Genomic DNA, 23815 nt, shown 5'->3' with positions numbered 1-23815 from the left:
GATGCGTGTTACGCTAAACGAAAAAAACAGCTTTAAATTCAAGTCCGTGTGTTTTTGTTAAAAAATATTTTTGTTCGGTTCATTGGTTTGTAATGCTGTGCTTTTATTCAGGATAGATAGACGGATGGGAAATCAAAGTTTTGAAACGTACACGGGCCGAATGCGTCACATCGGCCACTCATTCAGTTACAATGACACGCACAGTCAAAACAAATTCTCGCTACATCTAGTGCGCCACTCCCCCGTTCCTCTCGTAGCCTGCATTTGCGCATCCATACATTTGTGTATTGGTCACTCTCTGTCTGGACACATGACTCCGAAACACGTCACGTGTTTGTGTAAGAGTTTGATGTCTCCACCAAATTATAAGCAGAGGTAACGAGAGAACGACTTTTTGTGTTTTCCGTTTGTCTCTAAACAATAAAAACATATTAACTCCAATTCCGTGTCTTTTTGTAAAAAACTAATATTTTTGCCTGTTTTATTGGTTTGTAAGGCGGTGCTTTGATTAAAATCCGTTTGCCGCTCATCGAAAGAGAAACGAAAACGCCGGTGAAAGTGGCTGGATGGACGGATGGGAAATGAAAATGTTGAAACGTACACGGGTCGAAAAAGTGATCTCAGCCACTCAGTTACAATGACACGCACAGTCAAAACAAGTCAAACTGCAGTTCTACAGACACAGAGTAAACGCGTAGGAACAAACATGTTGCTGTAATGCGTCGCTGTAGATCTGCTGATTTCTGGCGTCCTGTCAAAATTACGATCGACAACTGCTGTAAAACAAATTCCTATGATTATTACGGTTATTTACGTAAAATCTACGACAATTGGAAAACCTTCATTAACAAGTTGTGGAAGTTTAAAACCTAAATAAGCGGCTGTAGTCGCAGATAGACTGCGCTCTACGTCTTTACTTGGCCATGCGCATTCTAATTATATTAATTAAACTGCGACGCATAATCCTGGTATTATGTGAAGCCAATATGTTGTATCAGATGTTAGAGCGGTGGATGTGTACATATTTTTAAGAGACACCTTCTATTTAAAGACACGAAACAGCTGAGGAGAATAAAAACAAGAACGTGTTGCTGCTGTGGCGCTGCCTGTTTTAAACCACACAGAACAATTATAACTTCGCAGTGAACAGAGAACAGCTAAGCCATCAACAAGTTGTTGCCCTTCATACTCCCCATGTTTTAGCACACAACAGATACTTAATAGTAAAATAGGTCTGGTGTAATATATGTGTGTTACAGGTAGAAATGAACAGTCGGACTTCAGTTACGCTGTAGTGCTTTGGAGGCTTCTAATCAACGCTGCGCCACCTGGTGGTTAAAACGCGACTAGCGTCCTGATTTTTTTCAGCCGGCTGCAGGATTAAAAATCTTTAGTCAGTGACGCACTCGCTGCACCGTGGCGACGCGTCGGTACTGCAGTAAAAACCCTAGTCACTTTGAACCGCTGCCACTGTACCTGCTTAAATAGACAGTGGGCCATATCACAAATATCTGATCAGCACATAAAGTGTCAGTATATTAGTATCAGTAAGCAAGCAGGAATTGCAGTACTTTTGCAGTGGGCACAACAGAGACTCGGGAGCCTAAAGTGGTTCTGATGTATTGTAAAAATGGGGGTACATTATAGAAAAGGTGTGGAGTATAAGATAGGTTCTAGGCCAACTGCTGCAAAGAATCACAACAGAGTACATTGAAATAATGTAAAGTGTCTTCACTGATGGGCAACACAACCCTGCATGTTCTCTAAGACAAGAACAAGCAAATTACATAGCAACACAACAAGAGGTCAATGAGCTAATCTTTAATTACTGTTCATTTGCCCTGAAAGAAAAATGTCCACAATGAAACAAACAACACTGTTGAGGATTCTGCAGTGAGAAACACAAAACCCTCCAATGAGGCTACACTGACATTAAAACTAGTGGTAGGCGATACTGCAAGCTTTGGTGTCGATCTGATACAGAGTAAATATTGGACCAGTATTGCCAATGTCGATACCAACACTTTTTGACAATTATTGCATTATCAAATATAAATACATTTTTAATACAATATAATAACAAAACACAAATACAATTTAGGAGCACATGCTCAGATGGCCAGCTTTATTTTCCCACACACCTAAGAGCACTTGAATATCGCAGCACCGCGAGGGTCACCTGAACTAACAAAAACGTTCCTCGTGGAACTGCATAACTCAACTTAATATCCCATCATGCCCCCTGACCCGGAACTGCGGGTCGCTACAAGAAAATATAAATTGGTGGTAGCGCCACTTTTTTTGCTGTTGTGGGGGGGTGTAGGAGTGTGTCTCCTTTGTTCTGGGATACAGGCATAGGCACGCCACTTACTCACAGGCACTTAGAGACAAAGACAGACAAGATAGTTAGGTCATCTTTTAGAAAAACGGCAGCAGTGCATACGGGAGTAAAAATTGAACCAATGTAACAATATTTCTGTTGGGGTATCGACCGATATCAATACTAGCTTTAATATCAATAGTATCGATATTAGGATCGAGCCGCCCACCTGTAATTAAAACAAACCAAACCAGGGGAAATCAGCCACATAACTGTGACGAGAGAATACCCAATGGAATCAACAATGTCAGCAAGTCAGACAGCGCATTCTTAGGCTTCTACATCTACAACTGGAGCAATCGAATGCTTCATGTATTTAGCACTGCATGCCGCTGCATACATCCGCTACCTTGAGGGTGTACACAACACAAAGAAACCTAAAATTTCAATAAGAAATAAAACTGAAGTTGACAATGTTCTGTCAATGAAATATGGTAAATAAATAAAGTGACTAAAATGGTACACAGGAGAGGGGATAGAACAGTGGCCAACACTGTAGGGAATGTGTTCAGTGTGTGGGGAGGCAGTGAAATGAACAATGCTAGCTGTGTACATGTGGATTAGGATGTATGGGCAGATAATAAAAAGATTATATATAATTATATTAAATATAAATACATTTAACCAATGAGTGGCTTCAACTTGAGTTTATTTCTGGGTTTCAGTTTACAGCTGACACTGAAGGAAAAAAAACGTTTATAAAAAAAATTTAATAGAAACAAATACATTTGAAGACCCTCAGTTACTATCAAATTCTAATTCTGTGTAAAATAGACTAATGCTGTGGCGCATTAGAACGTGTGTGTGACCTTCCCATGTGCAACATGACACATCTGTGGAATTACATCTGCTGTGTTGCTCTGACTAAAATACACAACGTTCCTAGAAATCTACTGAAGATAATTCAAACACAGTACCCACAGTACAAAAAGAAACAACAATTAAAATGCAGTGTAACAATATAAAGTAACTAGACAAAAAAGCCAACACCCAAGATATGGACTTACAAGGTTTTCTAGAGCCTTAAAGTCCAGTCTGCCTGATCATTTAAGAGTTACACATCTATCACTCTTTGACTACCTGGCTCAGACACAAAACTATTTATGACCAATGACGTGAAGAGGCAGAACCTGCTTCAGTTCAGCCTGCCTGTTGGACACTCACCACAGTAGTAAGTCTGTATGCACCACCAGTATGGTCAGTTCGCACCTGGAACCATGAGCCCACAGCCTGCAACAGAAAGGAGTTACATCAGATTCAAAACTTCAATAGCAAACCAATCAAACATCAAAGCTTTAAAATGACTTTATTCACTGACCATGTGATAGATTGTATTACAGTACAACAACAAAAAACTTTTGTTTTCATTGCACATTCTCATCCTGCTGTCTTTTGCCAGATGCCCTCTGGTGTAATCTGGTTAGACTATGATTCCACTCTGGTAATTGGCTGAAGAGTGAGGCGGTGTTAAATTTTGCTGCATTGCACTGTAAAATTTGAAAATGGTTGGTTTTCCAAGCATTCTTCTCCAGATGTTCCTTTCTTTTTTCTCCCGACACCATTCTGTCCATGCCTTTTTTGAAGTTACCTTTTCACTCCATTAGTCTGCCTGTACTGTCCTCCTGTCTCCACAGACTGTAATTTCAGGACTATAGGTCACTACATTTTCCAGCGCTTTGAACCCTGCGGCTATTTTGTGTGATATTTTACCAGCTTGGAAGCTTCATGCTGCCAAACACGGCTGTGATGTTTACATTGTGCAGATTCAACCGAAAGCCATTTACACCTGCATGCTGTATGCGCCCTTAGTCATTATTATGTGGTAGCGTTGAGAATCTTCAGTGTGCTCTTGCTACCGGTATTATTATTATTTTTTTTAAGGATGCACTCATATTTGATTGTCTTGCTGACAGCATTGGATGGACAGAGCCAACGAGCTGATTCTTCTTTCTGCCTTAAATAAATTGGTAACTTGCCAAAAGACATTGTGATGATGTTTCACACATTCTTATGCGCAAACCACACAAAAGTTCCTGCGCTTAAAGGTCCCTGCACATGCAAAATTCACTTGGACATTCTGGTACATTTACATGACTCCCTGGTTTATGTTAAGATACTCCTGGTGTGTTAGAAGTACCCTCCCTACTTATTTCACATTTTGTGATTTCATCCAATCCGGTTCAAGAACCATTGGTTTCAAATTTCCCGGACTGTGTACGTTTGCAGTCTTTTAACCACTCACAGAACCAGTTTCGGCCGCGCCCAGACAAACCTGGACCCCTAAATGTATCTGCAACATTGCATTTCATTCATTCACTGTACACTCTAGTATAGTAGGCGGTAATGCACCTTTCAGTTGGTTGCCACCCGCCATCTTTGTTTTAACAGCAGAGCAAGAAATGGAGAAATTTATAGATTCATTTAATTGTAAATGGACCGGTACCAGCACCGCTGCCTGAATGCTTGTTTGTGTGTGGACACAATTTCACCTCCATCTGCTTTGAAGTTAATATATATTACTGGGATTGAGGTTGAAGAAGGGCTCTGTTCCTACAAGACGTGATCCACTTGCTGCTTCCCCAAACGTAAGTACATGCTTGATACTTATTTAATGTATGTACTCCAGAGGTTTCTTTGGTTATAATCTAGCTTTCCTCCTGTGTAAGGAATGCTAATTGCTAGAACAGTTGGTGCTAACAGCTACGGCGATAGAGAGAGAGTATTGCAAGGTGCTGACACGCAATTTGGATGAATCCAAGCCTCTCCAGCATTTGTCCGGTTAGAATCGTGTGATATATGGTACTGAGGTCATTCACTGACCTCACATTTTAGCTGCCACGGCCATGTTAGTAAGTTGTGTGAGTAAAGTTTCTAATTACTATAAGCCTGTCGTGTGTATGCCATACCCCAAGTAGACCTGTGATTTTGGGTTATGGCAAGTTCTATCTAAATCTAACATGTATGTTGCTGCTGTCTTCTCGTAAGTGTGGTTTATCTAGTCAGCTAACTGTAAATGTGACTGTTTTTTTATACAGGCTGGCGCATCCTAGCTACCAAAAGGCAAGGACGTTGCTTCTCAAACTGATGCCACTGCAGGCTGTGGACACACGGCTACCTTGTAAAAGAGTTGTTCTTTCAGAGTTGCTCACCTCAGGAGCAAAGGTATGTACATTTAACAGCAGTATGATAATTTGTTGGCCAATAGGCAGTTTTATGTAACAGAAATTTTGGATTTCACATTTGAGTAGTTGTAGTTGAAGTATTCATAATCTAATTATTGTCTATATATTTACTCTGTATGCAGTTGGTCAACTTATTTTGATAAGGTCATTATATGGAGGACCTTGTGAACATCCCTGTCCCACCGGCCCTTTGAGCAGAATTTGAGCAGCCCGACAAAAAGGAGGTCATTAATGTCATGTCAAGATTTACCAAACCAGCACTATAAAATAAGTTGAAAACGTGTTTGCTCCAAACACACGTACAACTGATCTAACTACCTCTATTTATTGTTTACATTTGTAAAGGTTGTGAGATACATAGAAAATACTGGACATTTCATTTATCTACTATTCTATTCTCTATACCATCTAGAGTGGTGTCAAGGAAAACAGCTGCATTCTCCAAAATCCAAAGATCCAAAATCTGACTTCAGAGTCAGATTTTGGATCAAACATATGGTTGAACTCCACTACGAGGACGAGTTAGCCAGTTTTGCGGTTAAAATGGATTCAGTGACCATGACTTTTGATCCCCGTGGTGGATCACGCCTATGTGCTTCCTCAAAGGGGTGTGGTGATCAACTTGGCTTGCGACACAACCCTCAAAACAGAGCGTTGTGGCTGAGAGTTTAAAACACATTTTCAGACGGGCCGTGTGGGCGATCTACATAGGTTTTTGGCATGAAAAGTTACAGACATCTTATTGAGATATCAAGGTCCAATTCTTGAGAATTATGTAGCATGAAAAAAGTGTGTGCATGGACCTTTAATAAAAGCCAAAACAATAGCCGCCTTAATGAAGTCGAGTGGAAATGGCCTCAACACGGCATGGATGACTCTGGCAGGAGCTCTCTCTGCCACGAAGAAAAAGTCAATAAAACGGCAAAAGAAAGACAGAGACATTGTGCTCAATTCTGACACTAAAGACAACAACTCTAGTGGGTGTAATGCGTAGAAGGCAGCGGTAGTTAGTGATCAATTAATTTTGTGGTATGCTGTTGTACTTCCTTACTTTTTTTCAAACCAGCTGCATTATAGGCACTGTTAAATTCGGGTGTACTCTATAGTCCGAAAAATTACAATAGTTGGGTGGAGCCAGAAACACACTGGTAGTTGTGTCAAAGGGTGCTGAGAGTATGTAGCAGCACAAAACTGTTTATATGGTTATCTCTTTGATCAAACAGTAAAAATGAAACTACGAGGCTTTTATCTCAGCCTGTATTAATAACCCTATAAGGACTGGACTTATAGGGGGCATAGCAGAGGGCTGGAAATGATCAGTTCTATAACCCTCCTGCTGCTGATAATTGTTGTACTCTGAAAAACGGAGAACGTAACTGAATAGATTTTTTCAAGATAAATAGAGAAAAAAACTATTTTCTGGAGCAAAAAGTAGCAGTAAGGTTTGGGGGTTACAGCGGTAGACAAGTTGCAAATTAGACAAGCCATCCAAAAGGATTCAGCAGAATATTTTAAAGCGGAAAACACTGATCAATTAAAAAAATCCAACTAAATGTTAGGCCTTGTAGTAGATTTACAATAGCAACTTCTTAAAGGGGACCAGTTTTTAGACATTCTGGTGTGTTCCTATGACTCTATAGGTCACGCTTACACACACTGAGCACTGTAGAAGTGTATTTCCTCCTTTTTTCACATTTTACGACTTTATCCATCCATAAAATCTACTTCATTCTTGGGTGTTTTAATCCACATCAAAACCTATTCAATCTATCAACAGATTAAAATGTGACGACTGTGTGGGTTACTTTTATTTTAAACGGACCTGCGACGGCAACACTGCCTCAGCATTTGTATGGATGTGGACTTCATTTGACCTTGGACTGCTTTGAGAACGAGGGAGATACAATGCTGGGTTTGTTTCACGGCTCCTGACGAAGAAAGGCTCTGTTACTACAGTCCGTCATCCACTCGCTGTAGTAAGTACATGCTTGATACTTATAGGATGTCTTAATATGTTAGTTTGTCTGTGTTAAAATATACTAACCCATGTGAGGCAAGCTAAATGCTAGCGCCATGAAAACAGCTACAGCCAGATAGCAGTCAATGTCAATGCATTTCAACACATTGCTGCATGCTGTGGGTTGCTGCAATCACACACGTGGGGGGAAAAGCTAATAGTTATTGGCCTTTGAGTGGCTACAGGCAGGGAACGGTGAATCGAGCTTTTGTCCTTTGGAAATGTGCTGCTGTGCGTTGCTGTACCTACACACACGTGCGGGGAACGCTAGTGGAATGCTGTTGGCTACAACCAGGGAGCGTGTGGCATATAGCTTCACTCCTGTATTTTCTATAGCCGTTAGCTGCTAGCACACCATTAGATCTTCGTTATCAGCTACACAGACAACTAATCGTGCTATTGCCGTGTTGCAGTTACTGTACTGCTAATGACTGCAGCCGCACAGAGAGCGAAGCGGCAAGGTTGCACAGGACAAGACCAAGGTGAAATCGCGTGATACAAGGCAGCTCCACCTACTGATGCTCGTATGCGATGCGTTAGCGCGCTGTTAGTGTCAAAGCCTAAATTGACTTGTGGTGGACCCACTTGCATAGCTCTAAGACAGACAGGTTCGTATAAATCAGGTTTAATTGTCGTCTCTTGGTCAGTTAACAGGCAAAGGTTGGTACACAGATGGATGGTCAGCAGAGGTACAGGTAAGGAGCAGGTAAGGCGAGATACAAAAATGTGAGCAGATTTGGCAACAGATCTGTCCAGCAGGCGACGGTACAGACAAGGAGTATTCTTAAAGGCTCAGTAACTTACAGGATAATCAGGAGTACGGGATAACACTGGAAGGTGGTGACAAAGACCCTGGTGGTTAAATATAGACTAGATTACTTAGAGATTGGTAACAGGTGGTGGATCACGTGTCCGGAAGTAAAGTTAGTTTCAAACATGGTGGAACAGAAGACCGGATATGGATACAAAGTAAAATAGGAAATGCCAGTATGAGAACTGGACTGTGACACAGAGAAACGACTGCAGACTGTTGGTACACAGACATCTGTATGGGGTGAGATCTCTATTTTTTAATCAAGCGTAGTTTTTCAATTCGAGAGCACACTTTAGCGATTTAATGTTAAGATTTTGTCATGCTTGCTCTTAAAACCCTTTTTTCGCTTAAAAAATGTCTCTGCTCATGCTCAGATTCACTCTTTATCCGCACTCTCAGATTTCCAGCGCTCGCGCTCAAATCCTCCTCCTCGCTCTCGGTTCTTGCTGCTCGCTCTCAATTTGTCTCACGCGTGTGCTCGCTTCTACGACCTGAGACAATCCTATCAAAAATCACTAGCCAATAGGAGGCCAGGGCTGCTGAACAATGAAATGACGCTTACTTTTATGAGTTTCCCAAGTGAGACTATACTATACTATAAATATTCAAGCTGCAAAGGCCATTTATCATAAGTGTCAGCATTAGCAACCAATTTGCAAATTATTTTTGTTATTAAATTATTATTTTGTCATATTAATCAAAAAAATTGAAGTAAATGCAACATTACTATTGAGACACATTTTGCGCAAAGTGTAATGACTTGTAATGACAGCAGCTTCCTCTCCAGCTTCAGGGTCAGGTTTTGGATCAGTCTTAAAAGAACTGAAGCCTTTATTGTTCTTTTGAGGTCTGTGTTGTGTTGTCTTCTTCTGTGGAGAATTATGGTGGCATACATGCTTTATGTTGCACTATTGCCGCCTATCGTACCCTAACCCTGTGAAGGGTAAAAAAAAAAAAGGCATTCGCTTCTGCACAGAGGTGTGGCGAGCAGCTCTGCTTGTGACTCACCCCTAAAAACAGCTCGTTCACCGAGTGTGACTGAATATCACACATTGACAGAGGCTGTGTGGACGATCTACAGGGTTTTATTTAAAAATTTACAGACACCTTATTGAGACATTGAAGTTCAATATTCTTTAGAGTGAAAAGTTTTATGATTTCCTTTAAGAGAATTCAAACAGAGACATATAGACGCAGATAAAACATCATGCTGAAACCAATGTGAAATGTGGAGTGACGTGTTGAAACTTGTGAAAAAGGGAAGTTAGTGTCTCCTCTAAATAAAGCATCCAAAGTGCATGATCACAGTGCCTACATTAGTCTTGATGAAACTGTTTCTGCTCCAAAATGCTCCCGAAATTATCTGCAAAATCTGCAAGGATCGTAAGCAAAATAATGGTTCAACAACACCATAAGCCAGCCTTTGTTCCCCCTCAGTTCCATTATCAAGCAAAGCAAGCCTTACTCCTGCAATATTGCTTTTGTCTGCTTAACTGGCATGGGAACAATATGCTTTTTGCCTATGCTAATAGAACTAAGCATTAAAAAGAGACCAGGAACAAAATTAACAAAACTAGTGTGCAAAAATGTATCCCTAATGTAAATCTCCCTCTGGGAGGGAGGGAGGAAGTCACTCAGTCAGTCAGTCACAACTTCATACTATGTTAGTTCTATGTTAGAACTATGTTCTTTTCCAAAGGCTTGGAGCTGCGCCCCCCCAGCAGGTGGCGCCCTAGGCAGCCTAGTTTGCCTGTGCCCAGAGCTGGCCCTGCTTAAAACCAGTACAATACTTTGGATTTCAGACTTCACAATAACACCATGATAACATTATATACACGTTATATACATTAAAACCCAGATTGTATCTACAGTGGTGTAAAAAGGCTTTTTAAAGGTCATGCCACAGCATCTCAATTGGATTTAGGCTACTCCAAAATCTTCATTTTGGGTCATTGTCTTGCTGCAGAATGAAAGTTTGCTATAGCTTGAGGTCACAAACAAATGGCCGGACTGTCTTCGTTAGGATATTTTGGTACACAGCAGAATTCATTGCTCCCTTTATCACAGCAAGTCTTCCTGGTTCTGACGCGGCAAAACAGCCCCAGACTCTCACACTACCATCGCCATATTTTACTGTTGGTATGATGTTGTTTTCTGAAAGGTGGTGTTACCTTTACGGCACACATATTGTGACATACACCTTCCAAAAAAGTTAAACTTTTGTCTCGTCAGTCCATAGAGTATTTTCCCAAAAGTCTTCAGGGTCATCAAGATGTTTCCTGGCAAACCTTATGTTCTTTTTGCTTAGGAGTAGTTTTCATCTTTGACCTTTGTCATGCAAACCATTTTTGCCCAGTCTCTTTATTATAGTGGAGTCATGGACATTCACCTTAACTGAGGCAAGTGAGGCCTGCAGTTCTTTGGATCTTATTGGGGGGTCATCTGTGACCTCTTTGAGGAGTTGTCGCTGAGCTCTTGGGGTAATTTTAGTCGGCTGGCCACTGCTGGGAAGGTTCTCCAGTTTTTGACATTTGCTGATAATGGTACTCACTGTGGTTCACCGCAGTCCCAAAGTTTTAAAAGTGGATTTATAACCCTTTTCAGACTCAAGTGTCTTTGGAATCTCAGCATGATGTCTAGCTTTTGAGGATCATTTGGTCTACTTCACCTTGTCAGGCTATTTAAGTGATTTATTGATTGCAAAAAGTTATGGCAGCATTCAGACCTGGGTGCAGCTTAGAAATTGAGTTCGGATGAGACAAACCAGCGTTAAAGGATAACTTGACAAATTTTCAATGGGGGTTGACCAAAACAACCTCGGGTAATATTCAAGAACATAGGGATACTCAGATTGCTCCATAATTTCTATGAGAAGTTATAATTTATTCCTCCCGTAAGGTGCCTTGGCAGATGGTTTGCCGTGGGCTCAAAGACTACAACTAGTGCTTCCTGGTTTCCTCTATACCTGCCCCAGCCATTGAGGTTAAATGAAAACACAATTCTTTGATTTAAAAAACAAATAAACAAACAACTGCTTGTTACAACTGACAAGCAATTTAGTTGTTGATTGATTAATGGACTAGTAAGTATTATACTCTAACCGGATCCATCTATCATCCACTACGTTTACTGTTTATGTTTCCATGTGATTCAGAGTAAAGTGGGACTTTTCCCACTGGTTACAAATATTTCCCCCTCTGTCTCTGTGCAAGAGAGAGGAAGAGGGGCTACAGGCCAGGAAACTTCAAAGCTCTGTTGGTCCAGAGGAGGAGGGGCACCACACACACACATTCCTCGCAATGTTGAACTTAAACCCTCTGGTTGCCCCCTCCCACACCCCATGTGACTTCTGTCAACTGTGTGTATGTGTGAGTAGGTCTGTGAGATAGAGCCTGGTAATATTCTCCTTTAGACAAGTTGGACTACCTAAATTGTCCCAAAGTCCTCCTATTCTTACTCTAATGTTAATCCACTGAACAAGCAGGCAATCATACCATACATGTACCTCTACTTGAAAACCTACTATGTACAGCACAGTATTTTAACTTGTCTCATATGAAATTTTAATTATTTTCATCTGACCGGCTAGAATTTAAAGCGTCCATCTAAGATGGTTGACACGAGAACTGGGATTTTCTACTTCAAAATAAACCATAGTTATAGAGGTGTACTTCTTTGTCCTGAGCTGGATCTAATTAATTAATCAATTGGACAACATACTCATAGATATATAACTAGACTACAACAACACTCACCATCTATGCGTGAGGCTATTAGGAAATGGGAGAGGACGTTTTGGCTGAAACCTCTGACCATCAATGGGTCATCTGCCTAAACAGGCCTTTACAAGGATCCACAATGGCCAAAACAAGTGGTGATACTAGAACCACATGTATCCACTTTAGACTACAACCCGAGCTGCCAATATCTCATATTTACACATTTTAACCTAGACATAGGTTAGAGCCAGAAATTCTTGCTGCGACCTGACCTAAAATTTAACATACTGTGTAAAGAAGAATTTCTATATAGAATTATAGCTCTGAGGGCTTTAGGAGTGCAGAAAGTGTGTTCCAAATGAACTGTGGCCACAAATTTCACTAATTGTTTAGCTTTTTTTAAGAAATTAATTTAGCAGTCTATGCAAATTTATAGAACAACACCTTGTGCACCATGACAGAAACTGGTGTAAATAGGAGTTACCACTTTGAGACTGTTGCAACATTTAAGTCTTTGTTTAATAAAGTAAGTATTGTAATGGCCCTTCTAGACACGTCACATACGGTTAAGTAGCGACAAGTTAGATAGGCCAATTGACTAACTACACAGGTAATTCCTATGCTAATCTATAAGTGAGAATATCTGTGTCTCGTACACTGCACAACCCCAGATATTTCTGTGCATGTGGAGAGACAAGAAGAGATTGTCTCTTTTTCGGTACTCCCTTAGTAGAGTACAAGCCCATTTATTTTTCACACATCCAATGTATCACTTTAAGTAAAGTTATAACTTTAAAATTAATTTAGCCTTTTTAGGGAGGAGAGTGTGTGTGTAAGATACCCTCAGGGTGCAGCAGATAAAACAACAAGAACACATTACAAACACACATAACCAAAAGGCTAAATTAATTTCATAAAGTTATAACATTACTTAAATCCTAACTTTAACTATGACACTGTAACAACAAGAATGGTTACTTTACCCATAAGCCTTAGGGGCTCAGGGCAGGAATAACCCCCCTGCGGTGCTACAAGGTTCCAAAATAATAATAAAATGCTCATTGAAGCCTTGGGATTCATAAAGTTAAGTTATTTTTGTGATAACCCTTATGGTTTTGTTGTAACAAGCCTGTTAAGCAAGGGTGGAAATAAACTTCAGTATAACTGATTGAGTTGATGTGTGGAGTTTCCTGCTTTTGGAGAACCATCGACATGACAACGGCGCAGCTGCAGTAGTTAAGCGATTGGGCTCAGTACAGTTTTGAGTTTATTACACAGATTTTTTATAGTAATTTAGCACATACACCTCCTCTAAATCATGTTAAAATAAAAGCAATATGCTGTCCTGACAGGGCATAGCGAGGCTCCAGCTAGACAGCTAGCGTAACAGTGAGCAGGAGATTCAATAAAGACAAGGCATTGACTTTTCTTGTTCTTTACTTTCGTTCCTATTTCTACTGTAAAACTAAACACAAATTCACACAGGTATTACATTACTTACAGACACATCTGAAATGATAAGAAGCTACTTACAGACAAATAATGTCCAAGGCAACAACAAGTAACAAGTTGGCAGCTACGGAGTCTGACTTCATGTGTCCACTGATTTTAACTAAAATTGTCCAACTTCTCAAGAGCCCAGCAGAGGGTGCTAAGGCGCACATACAACTCTTATTTTAAACATTTTAACATTTTAAGCTGCTGTATATGTACTCACACATATAAAGGCAGAACACTCCTTGCCTGGTACAATAAAATTGCACCACTATAACTACTGACTACAATAAATACAGAACAAGTAAAGCAATACAAACAGTCCATGTAATTTCTGAGATTGGCCTCAGAAACACTTTCACTACTCCATCTTTCACGGTTCGTATTTCTGCCTTGCGGGCTTTGTTGTCACTGCTAGGGAATTTCTTTATCACGCGACCTACAGGCCTGTGGGCCTGGCTATCCCTGAGCAAAACAACATTTCCCTCCCTGATGTTGGGTTTGTCCATCGTCCACTTTCTGTGATCTTGAAGAGTAATCAGGTATTCCGCTCTCCATCTTTTCCAGAAGGTGTCTGCGAGACACTGGACTTGTTTCCACTGGTTGACATGGAGGTCTGTTTGTGCAAAGGGCCCAGATGGTGCTGACAATGCATTTGACTTCTGAGTCAAAATTAGTGCAGGTGTAAGAACAGCTGGCACGCCTGGGTCAGTGGACACTGACACCAGTGGTCTGGCATTTATTACTGCCATCACTTCAGCCATGAAAGTGCTCAGTACTTTGTGAGTGAGTCAGGTATGTGCTGACTGGAGAAGTACTGCATCCAAGATCCTTTTTGCAATTCCAATGAGCCTTTCCCATGAACCAGCCATGTGTGAGGAATGTAGGGCATTGAATTGCCATGTGCAGCTGGTCTCTTGAATGTAGTTGTGTAATGTAACGTCGTTGTGATTCTTTACATGCCCCTATAAAATTAGTGCCTCTATCTGATCTTAGACAGTTTTTCTGTGTACGTGGACCTGCAAAACTACTAAGTGCATTTATAAAGCTAGAGGTAGACATGGACTCAACAAGTTCAATGTATACAGCTCTTGTTGTCATACATGAAAAAAAGTACTGCCCACCTTTTGCCGTCTGCACTGCCTCCTCTAGTGCAAAGTGTTATCAACATCCACGGACCAAAGACGTCCAGACCAACACTTGTAAAGGGTGGCATTGGTGAGAGTATGTAAGTAGGCAGGTTTGCCATCTTTTGGATCTACATGGTTCCTCTAAGTCTGTGACAACACGTGACTAAGCGTTTGCCTCCAATGATCCAGAATCCTGCAGCTCTGACTGCTCCTTCTGTGATATGACATCCCTTATGTGCTACCCTGCATAGTAATAGGAGCCACAAATCCCAGAGGGTTATAGATGCTGTTCACTGTGGACAAAACACCTCTTGGTGTATGGTCTCTCCTCTTTAGACACTTGGAATGTGAAACTATCTGTTTCCAGGTTCCACAGAACTCCTAGACTTCATTGCAGGGGAAGATCATCCAGACCGAGATCCAAATCCCTTAAATCTTTAGACCGATCATCAGTTGGAAAAGCTTCCATCACCTTGTGGCTGATGCAATTTTATGCAATTTCAGGTTTGACTCTGCTAACATCTGCTGAGCCCTTTTCAAGATGTCACAAGCCTCTTCATGAGTGGGTGCAGATGCCAGACCATCATCCACATAAAAATGTCTCACGATAAACTGCTTGGCATCAGAGCCATGTTCTCTCTCTCCTTCTGCAGCAGTACATCTCTTGCAATAAATAGCCACCGCTGGCGATGGGCTATTGCCAAAAACATGAACCTTCATCCTGTAGTCCCTCGCTTGCTAAGATCATTGTCTTCATACCATAGAAATCTAAGATAGTTTCTATGATCTTCTTTTACTAAAAAAAATAAAACATTTGTTGAACAAGCTACTTAAGATTGGACTAAGAAAAGATGTGCGACCGTTACTGAGGACATTACTGTGTAATGGCCTATGTGCTGTTCCTAAGTGATCGTGTATGGATTTGCTGTTGTAGTAAGGTTGAAAAGGTGAAAAAACTGAGACTTGGCTAGTGACCTGTTACTCTGTTCGTCCAGCACTGCATACATTCTCTGTGCTTTTTTTCTTTGTCCAGCTGGATATACTATTTCTGGGCTGATTTTGGAACAGGAGTGCTGTCCACTTGCTTTTCCACACACCTCGATACATTTAGATGTAACTGGCGTAGATTTTGTCTGGACTTTCTATTATCTGTTTGGATGTACTTTAAAAGGTTAAAGACTCTTTTGGGACATCTGTTTTGTGCACATTTACTCTGTAACTCCTTGTGTTTCTCTCATTCTTTGAAACTTGGCTGTTGCCTGTAGTTGACAGGGCAAAACTGGGGTCATTACTTACTTTTGCCTGATGTCTTACAAAGCTAGAGAAGCAACTAAAAGGAGGAAATGCAACACCATAATCCTCTTTGTACTTGGATGCAACTACAATCCATTTTTCCTGCAAACTGTAGGGTACCTTCTCCAATTGGATTCACTCCACGTGCTGTGTCCAAATGTGACAATCCTGGTAGGTAGCCACCTACCTTTGCACACTATTTCCTGTAGAACATCTCCTAGGACTCTTAGCTTGACATTGTCTCTATTGGTGAGTTTAGGAAAACCTTTTTTCAGCAATGCATGCTCAACTACTTCTGGCGCACTCTTCTAATCTTTGCCAAACTAGGAGCAGTGCTGCTGTGACGTTGAACACATGCACAGACCTAATCTGCTGATTTCACGCAAAGCCATTTTTTCATCAGATCCAACTGTTCCCTGGCTGAAAGGTTTAGGTCCTTTATGACACCTTAAAATGACGCTTTCCATGCCCAGTAATGCTCTGGCCTGTCATCAAAGTTCATATTCCGCCTCGATTCATCGTAGAGTCGTTGTTTGACTTTCTAAAAGTGTCTCTTCTTTAGGAGATGCGGGCTATTACTTTTCACATTTTCAATTTTTAACATTATTCAATTTTTTTTAATCTTTTTTTATAATGGACGTCTATGGGAATCATTATTCAACTTTTTGTCAACTACCCTCTTTTCATCAGCTTCTGTCATTGTATACTTTGGCATAGAAACGTCTTTCGAACTTCAAAAAGCGTCTATCATCGTTCAACTTTCTCCTTGTAAATCAGTGTCTTCGTATCTTTTATAGTTTTCAATTTGTGAGCATTACCCACACATACTTCCCCTAAGTCCTTTCAAAAATAAAGCACCAATGCAATTTATTAGCTTTAACTCCACCGTTTTTGCCTTTGAGTGGTTAATTATAACAATTTAAAGACTAAGTGACAGCTACATAGTTACTCCCACACATTTTCTCTAAATCCTTTCGAAATAAAAGCACCAATGCAATTTATTACCTTAAATGGCAAGATTTTTGAAATTTTCTGGTTCTGACTGAATAACTACCTATAATCATTATTGAGACTTTTCTGAAAGGACTTAATCTAATTATTTTGCTTTAATAGGGCTATTTTTGCTTTTGAATGATAAATTATGACTATTTAACAACTATTTTGTAGTTTTATAGTACACACAAACTCTAAATCCTTTCAAAATAAAATCACCAATGTAATTTATTACCTTAAATGGCAAGATTCTTGTTTTTGACTGCTTAATTATGAGTAGTTACTATTACACAGTTATGCAATTAACTACAAATACTTCCTTAAATCCTCTCAAATTGAAAAGCTAGTCAGCTTTTTCATAATTGTCAACAATTTACCTTGGTCAACTTTTTAATCGTTGACATCTGTTTTCCTTGGTCAACTTTTCAATCGCCATCTTTTTACAAGCTGTCATCATTTTATACCTTGTTAACGTTTTGTCAACTTTTCGACGAGAGCAGCTTAATCAGCGTTTGGCATCTTTTCGGCAACAGAACAGCTCTCCCACGTAATTTCTCAAGAAATTACTTTTTCTAGATTATTCATGAAATCATAATTATTAGTCGTCTTTGATTATTGTAGATGTTCGTAGTTTTATTGTGTATATAATGTAAAGTGTGTTTGTAAATCAATGTTGATTTTCTGGTATTGTATACTTTGCCACAAAAATATAAAATATAAAAATAAAATATAAAATCAGAAACAGAAGCGTTTTCAGAATCAGAAAGAACAACAACAACAATAATAATAGTGACATTTTGGACAAAATAAATGCACTAGATAAATATTTTAGGGAACGTATTGTTACTTTTGGCTTTTCAAGTCTCACTAATTGGCAAAATAAGTTTTACTTTCACTTGCAGCTGTTCACTACCATCACTACCAGCCGTCACGTAAAAGGCAGTTTGGGCTGCACGCTTTAGTTCATTGTTCACAGCTCAGGCTCTGTGGCGAGCACCAACTACTTGGTTCTTTTGGGATTCATTCATATGAATCGTTAGTTCGTTCACTTGTCATGTGACAGTTTGTAGCGAGCAGCAAGCACTCCAAGTCCAAGCGTTCTTGATTCATTCAAATGGATCCCCACGGAGCATTTGTTTGTTCGTTCATTCATTTATCATGTGACCGCTACCAAGCGACTGTTGCGCTGTTAAACAGCAATGGCAGGACGATGCAGGACATCAGTCAGCTTAATGTGGTGTGTATTTGCTAGGTTTGTTTGTGGCATTTTGTGATTATAATTTATCCGCTGAAGCAAACCATGTTGTCTTCAGTATATAGTGTTTGAGAACCGCAACCATTACAACACCCACTGTGCTGCCTGCTGTAAATGAACGAAATGAACGAATGACTCAAAATGATTTGTTCACTTTACTGTCCGAGATTTAAAGATCAGAGTCAGTTAAAAGAACAGACCTTCCCATCTCTAGTGCATATGATGACTGTTTCAAAATTGTAATATATTTAGCTGCTCCTTATCGCAACTGTATTTACCTTTTTCCAAATGGTGTTTCTATTTACTCATCTCCATAATAAGACAGTCCTTTGTGGGTTAGAGTTATTCATTACATTTTTTAAACAAGGCCATTAGCATACACTGATCCAAGCTAAATACCAAAAACCAGGCTTGACTTAGCTGCACCTTCTAATCCCTGCCTGGCAAAAATCCTTTGGAATAGGATAGAATGACGTTGGTAAACAGGGTAAAGCTAGGCTGTACAACAGCCCTCTGGTGGTTGTGAAATAAAGTGACACAGGAAAACATGCATGCTACAAGCATGTAGTCAATTTTATACTTGTACGCAGTTTCCACTGTGACATCATATAGCAGTTTACTTAGTAACTCAAAAGGGTTTACCTAAGCATACTAATTTACATAGAATTGTAAAATTACCATCTCTGAGGCATTGACCCAATAATATTTCTTTGTTAGACTAGCTTAGCTTTGCAAGAAAGTGTCTTTCGACACATCCTGGTCTTTCTTTTCCACCATTGCCTTTTCTGTCTCTGTAGAGTGATATTCGGCACAAAAACAAGCAGATCTTGTCTTTCTCTCTTCAATTCTCACCAATGACGAGCAACGGTTACAAAACTGTACTACTCCACCACCACTCTTCCTCTGTGATTTAACAAGGCCAAATAATCAATGTGTGCTATGTAGATAACGTGATTAAGCAGCATAGTCTCTTAGGTAACCTGATTCCTATGACCAGTACTCAACGGTCACTTCTGGTAAAGTAAAGCTTTAAAGCTAACAGCACCTGCTGTCAACATTTTGTGTTTTTACAAAAAATGGGAAAACTCCTTTAGTTCATGCTAGTTGAGTATATATTTATTTATATTTATTTTTTTAGATATTTACAAAAACTTTGAAAAACTATTGTATCTGAGATACATATTTATAGAACTAACTAGGGCTGCAACTAACAATTATTTTGATAATCGATTAATCTGTCGATTATTTCTTTGATTAATTTGATTAATCAGATTAAATCGGAAAAAATTTTGAATATTGAGGTTTTGCTTATTATAAATTTTTTGATTTTGACTCTTTAAATCTCAAACAAAGCACAAAATCCAGCAATGAGCAATAAATAAAAAAATCTATATCCAAAATATAAATAAACAAAGCAAGCATAGAGTTTTGTTCCGATGTGAAGATCTGCAGCAGCTCCAGTCAACCTGACTGTGGGAGAAAACCCCCAAAGACACGGGAAAACATGTAAACTCCACAGAGACTCCTGGGCTCCTTCTAGTTCTGAGGCAACGGTGACAACCACTAAAAACCATGTTGTCATATTTTAATGCTGCTGTTACATTTAGTGTCTGCACCGGTTAAGTTGCTGTTCTGTGGTGCTGCCGTTCATCACTATGTAGCGAACGAGATGATTGCACAGCCACCGGCCTTTTACAGGGCTGCACTTAATGAAGAGTCTTCGCGTGATGGATAAACAGTGTTTGTTACCGCTGCTACATCCGGGACATCAGTGTTTTATTCTTACATTCTCCTGTGTTGCTGTAGTATTTACAAACCACGAGCTGAACTTTGTATGACTTGCAGGTCAGGTTTAATGCTCATGCTCAAGAAATTAGGGCGCAGCCTTTCCCCTGCTACTTCTTGGTTGGTTTTCGCCAGCATTTAACCAGCGCCTGCATTATTTTGCCGTCGCACTGTACTATAAAATGAGCAGCCCGACTAATCGATAACGGCAAATCTTTATCGATAAATTTCCGTCATCAATTATTATCGATTCGTCTATTCGTTGTTGCAGCCCTAGAACTAAGTTAATGCATGTAATAGTCTTGTTCATTGCCGTAGTCAGATGTTCAGATGTTGTAGTCTAGCCTTATTTGGTGTATTCTGCTGGGTTTGTTTGTTGCTTCCTTTCAGCCATACTACACTGTTGGATTAAAAAAAGAGGCATAAGTATGCAAAGACTGTTTATTATTTCCTCTAGTCTAGTTTAGCGATGCAGATGTAATTGGAAAAACTATTGCTTCGTAATAGTGCAGACTCGTTTAGCACACAGTTTTTTTCATTTTTAAATGTGGTATCGTTTTCTAGCATCCAATGCTCAAGCAGTTTCCTTATAGCACTGAGCAATTATTGACGTACACAAGATATTGTCCAGCAATCCTTCTCCATGTCTCTGGGTTGTGGTATAAAGCCACACAGGTTAAAGTAGACTGCTGAGGTATATTCAAGTGTCAATGCTTAAAACAAAATTCAGTCTGTTCCAGCTGACTTTAAGATTGTAGTGGAGTAAACACCTGCAACAGCCTCTGCAATTATGTCACTTTTGCTGGCCTGCGAGTATGTAAAATAAGTTTGTCAACTGCTTTTTAATGTGTTTCGGAAGAGGGGAAAGAGAGAAGGTTTAGTTGGGGTGACCAATCACTAGCATCTAGCTTTAAAGATGGAGAGGCATATTGCACGTGCACCAGCTACAGTAAAATGCTGAGGTTGGATCTTGCACCAATTTTTTAAAGACAGAAAACTGTTTTTTTTTTTTTTTTTAATTTCACCAAGGTAACACAAAAACACATTGTATGCCAAATCTATCACGTTCTAAGCTGGCTGTAGATCTCATATCCTCCACCTAGAGCTGCATTTCTATCTATTAAGTTGTTAGTAAAAGGCAAATTTATACACAGTCCAACAGTGGTCACAAAGACGAAATCAGCAGGTTTGTGTTCTCAACACACCAAAACAACCTAAGAGTTCAAACATAAACCAGAGTATGAGTCAGCTAATGATCCATATGTACAGTGAACACACTTGTTAGGAGAAAAGGACTGCTGACAGTCAGTTATCCTAACCAGACATAGTATATAGTACATGTTCAGTAAATACTACATTATATGGGCCGACACACAAAAAATGCACAAACCACAGACAACACACCTTTGTCAATACCAAAATCTAACAAATATACCAATATTCTCAATATTCAAAATACCCAAACTATAAAAATGACTGAAAGCAATCACTGTGAGTACCAATGAACCAGAAGATTTTCCACTACAGTAAATTAATGCCTCATCAAAGCCTTAACATACATACACAATGTATATAACTAAGGATGACCTAGTTTAAAGTTTTAGATGCACTGTTTGACTGGAGCAAAAACAACAAACACAAAAACCTAATCGTAATTGGAGGTATGACACGTGTGTGTGAGACAAATCACCTGTTTGACTACAATTCCAATGAATGTCTGGAATATCTTAACCCAGTTAACGTGTAAAGTAAAGCTGAACAGAATCAGAATCTGTTTTATTGGCCAAGTTTCCACAGGACAAACAAAAATGTTATACTGACTACGTCTTTTTGTACTCTGGTGAAATGGAACTTTAATTTTTTACATATTAATTAAAATTATTGCTATTATAGATACTTTATTACCAACCCTTTCCTCCCTAGTACTGATACTTAGGCTTATCTAGGACTGGTACATTGTGTCATTGAGTTGAGCTTCACAAGGTTGGCAAGTGGCCCTGTGTGTGTGTGTGTGTGTGTGTGTGTGTGTGTGTGTGTGTGTGTGTGTGTGTGTGTGTGTGTCCTTCCCCCGCACAGCCCTTAGCTTTGCACTGCACTCTAGTAAGCTTTAAATAAGACAATTAGCTGTTTGCTGTATGTTCCAGACAGGAAAGGCAACATTATGCTAATTGCTGGTAATGAAGATGTGCTTGTAAAGAACAGCACGTCGAACTCCAAGTGCAGCTATGAAAGGAAATGGCAACTTATGAAAGTGTATCCAAACAAAAAGTAAATCAAGTTGGTAAAAAATATTGGCATAATAATAATATTTATTAAAAACTATTAAAACAAAGTTAATGTAAAGCTAAGTACAAAGAAACGCAATATGATTTAAAGTGGGATCTTCATCGTTTGGCTTAAATATTCACTCAGTGGTTTAATTCAAAGCTATCAGTAGTTACAGGAAGGAAGGGCGCGCTCACAAATACAAACCACGCTCGAGAGCTGCCCCACGAATACGTGCACGCAGTGCGCGCACCTACTCACGCGCCGACGCTGCCCATCCCCCACCATTGAAAGAAAATCTTAAAATAAACGGTCAAAACAGCGCAGTAACGCCGCCAATCCGTGAATATGCAGAAATAGAACAGCTCTCTACCAACAGATATGATTTATAATGGCAATAGTCGCGTGAAAGCCGATAAACACTCACCAGAAGCTCCAAATCACACACGGGGGTGCCTTCTCCTCTGTGCTCCTGATATGGAATCTCCTCCTCCTCCACCGTTGTTTTCTAGCTCTGATTAAACCCCGAAAACGCGTTATAACGGCCTCCACACCGGGCCAATCGATGCTAGAAATCCCCAATGGCCGATGTGTTTTGGATACACGGGCATATACGTTGGTAAATCCCCTTAAAATGAGCAGGATGGACAGTGGGTCTAGATTGTAGGTTTGCTCGCTCGTAGAGAATAGAGCCAAACGGTTCAGTAGCAGCCAACGGCTTCAGACTGAAACACAGAGAGGCCGACCCGCCAGGCGAAAATGAGCTAGGCCTGAGCTCTCTGCAGGAAGCGCACTCCACTCACATAAACATCAAAATGGGTGTCGCAGTATGGAAAAATATGGTGTAGTAAGGCTGAAAAGAGCTCAGAGCTGCTGCCTGAAAACACGTGTGATATTCATTTATAGCAAGAGGTGATTTTATAGAATATATGTACACAGTTAATTACGTGTATTATAGTATTTATAGTACAATATGATGATGTGCCTACAGACAATAAACAATAAGCATGATGGAAATGTACCAAATGTATGAGTATACAGGTCAATTTTGACAGGCGTAGTAAACATATACAGATGCTGCTGAAGAGGTCGGTTTCTGTCTTGTGATTGTATTGTTATTATTAAACCCCACATATTTGATAATCTCATGCCATTCACATGTCTCTGATATACAGTTCAGTTCAGTATATTGCATATTTTACATTACTTGGTAACCAGTGGCAGTGACTATAAATCCAGCCCAGTCCTCAGGTGAAACCGTAACTGCATGTGAAATAATTATAAATAATCTCCTCATTCACGCTCATGATTTATGATGAAGTAATGGCATCAAAAGAATAGCAGCTGCAGCAAACAGCTGGTAAAGCTTTTGTCACTGAGCTATGACCGGATGATTATTTGAATGGAAAATATACTGTAGTTTCATTCTTCATAGTTAATCAGTCATAGGGTGTTTGGCTTTTACTGAACTCTGTGCTCGGTTATAAT

General features: G+C 39.8%; 1 protein-coding gene across 2 annotated transcripts in view; it reads right to left on the bottom strand.

The window, feature by feature from the left end:
* Positions 1–23064, bottom strand: part of tbl1xr1a (TBL1X/Y related 1a) — a 46608-nt gene extending 23544 nt beyond the window's left edge. The window contains exons 1-2 of one of the 2 annotated variants that reach the window (XR_008694468.1): positions 22755–23064; positions 3545–3610 (exon numbers count right to left, since the gene is read on the bottom strand). The gene's annotated coding sequence lies outside the window, so the exon portion shown is untranslated. The remainder of the gene's footprint in view (positions 1–3544; positions 3611–22754) is intronic. The other variant, XM_029146838.3, reaches the window with a different exon arrangement.
* Between the last annotated feature and the right edge of the window lie 751 nt (positions 23065–23815).

The sequence above is a fragment of the Betta splendens genome, chromosome 4 (assembly GCF_900634795.4).
Source record: "Betta splendens chromosome 4, fBetSpl5.4, whole genome shotgun sequence".
In the NCBI taxonomy this organism is placed as follows: domain Eukaryota; kingdom Metazoa; phylum Chordata; class Actinopteri; order Anabantiformes; family Osphronemidae; genus Betta; species Betta splendens.
Note: the sequence above shows the minus strand (reverse complement) of the source record. Positions and strands in the feature narration are given on the sequence as shown.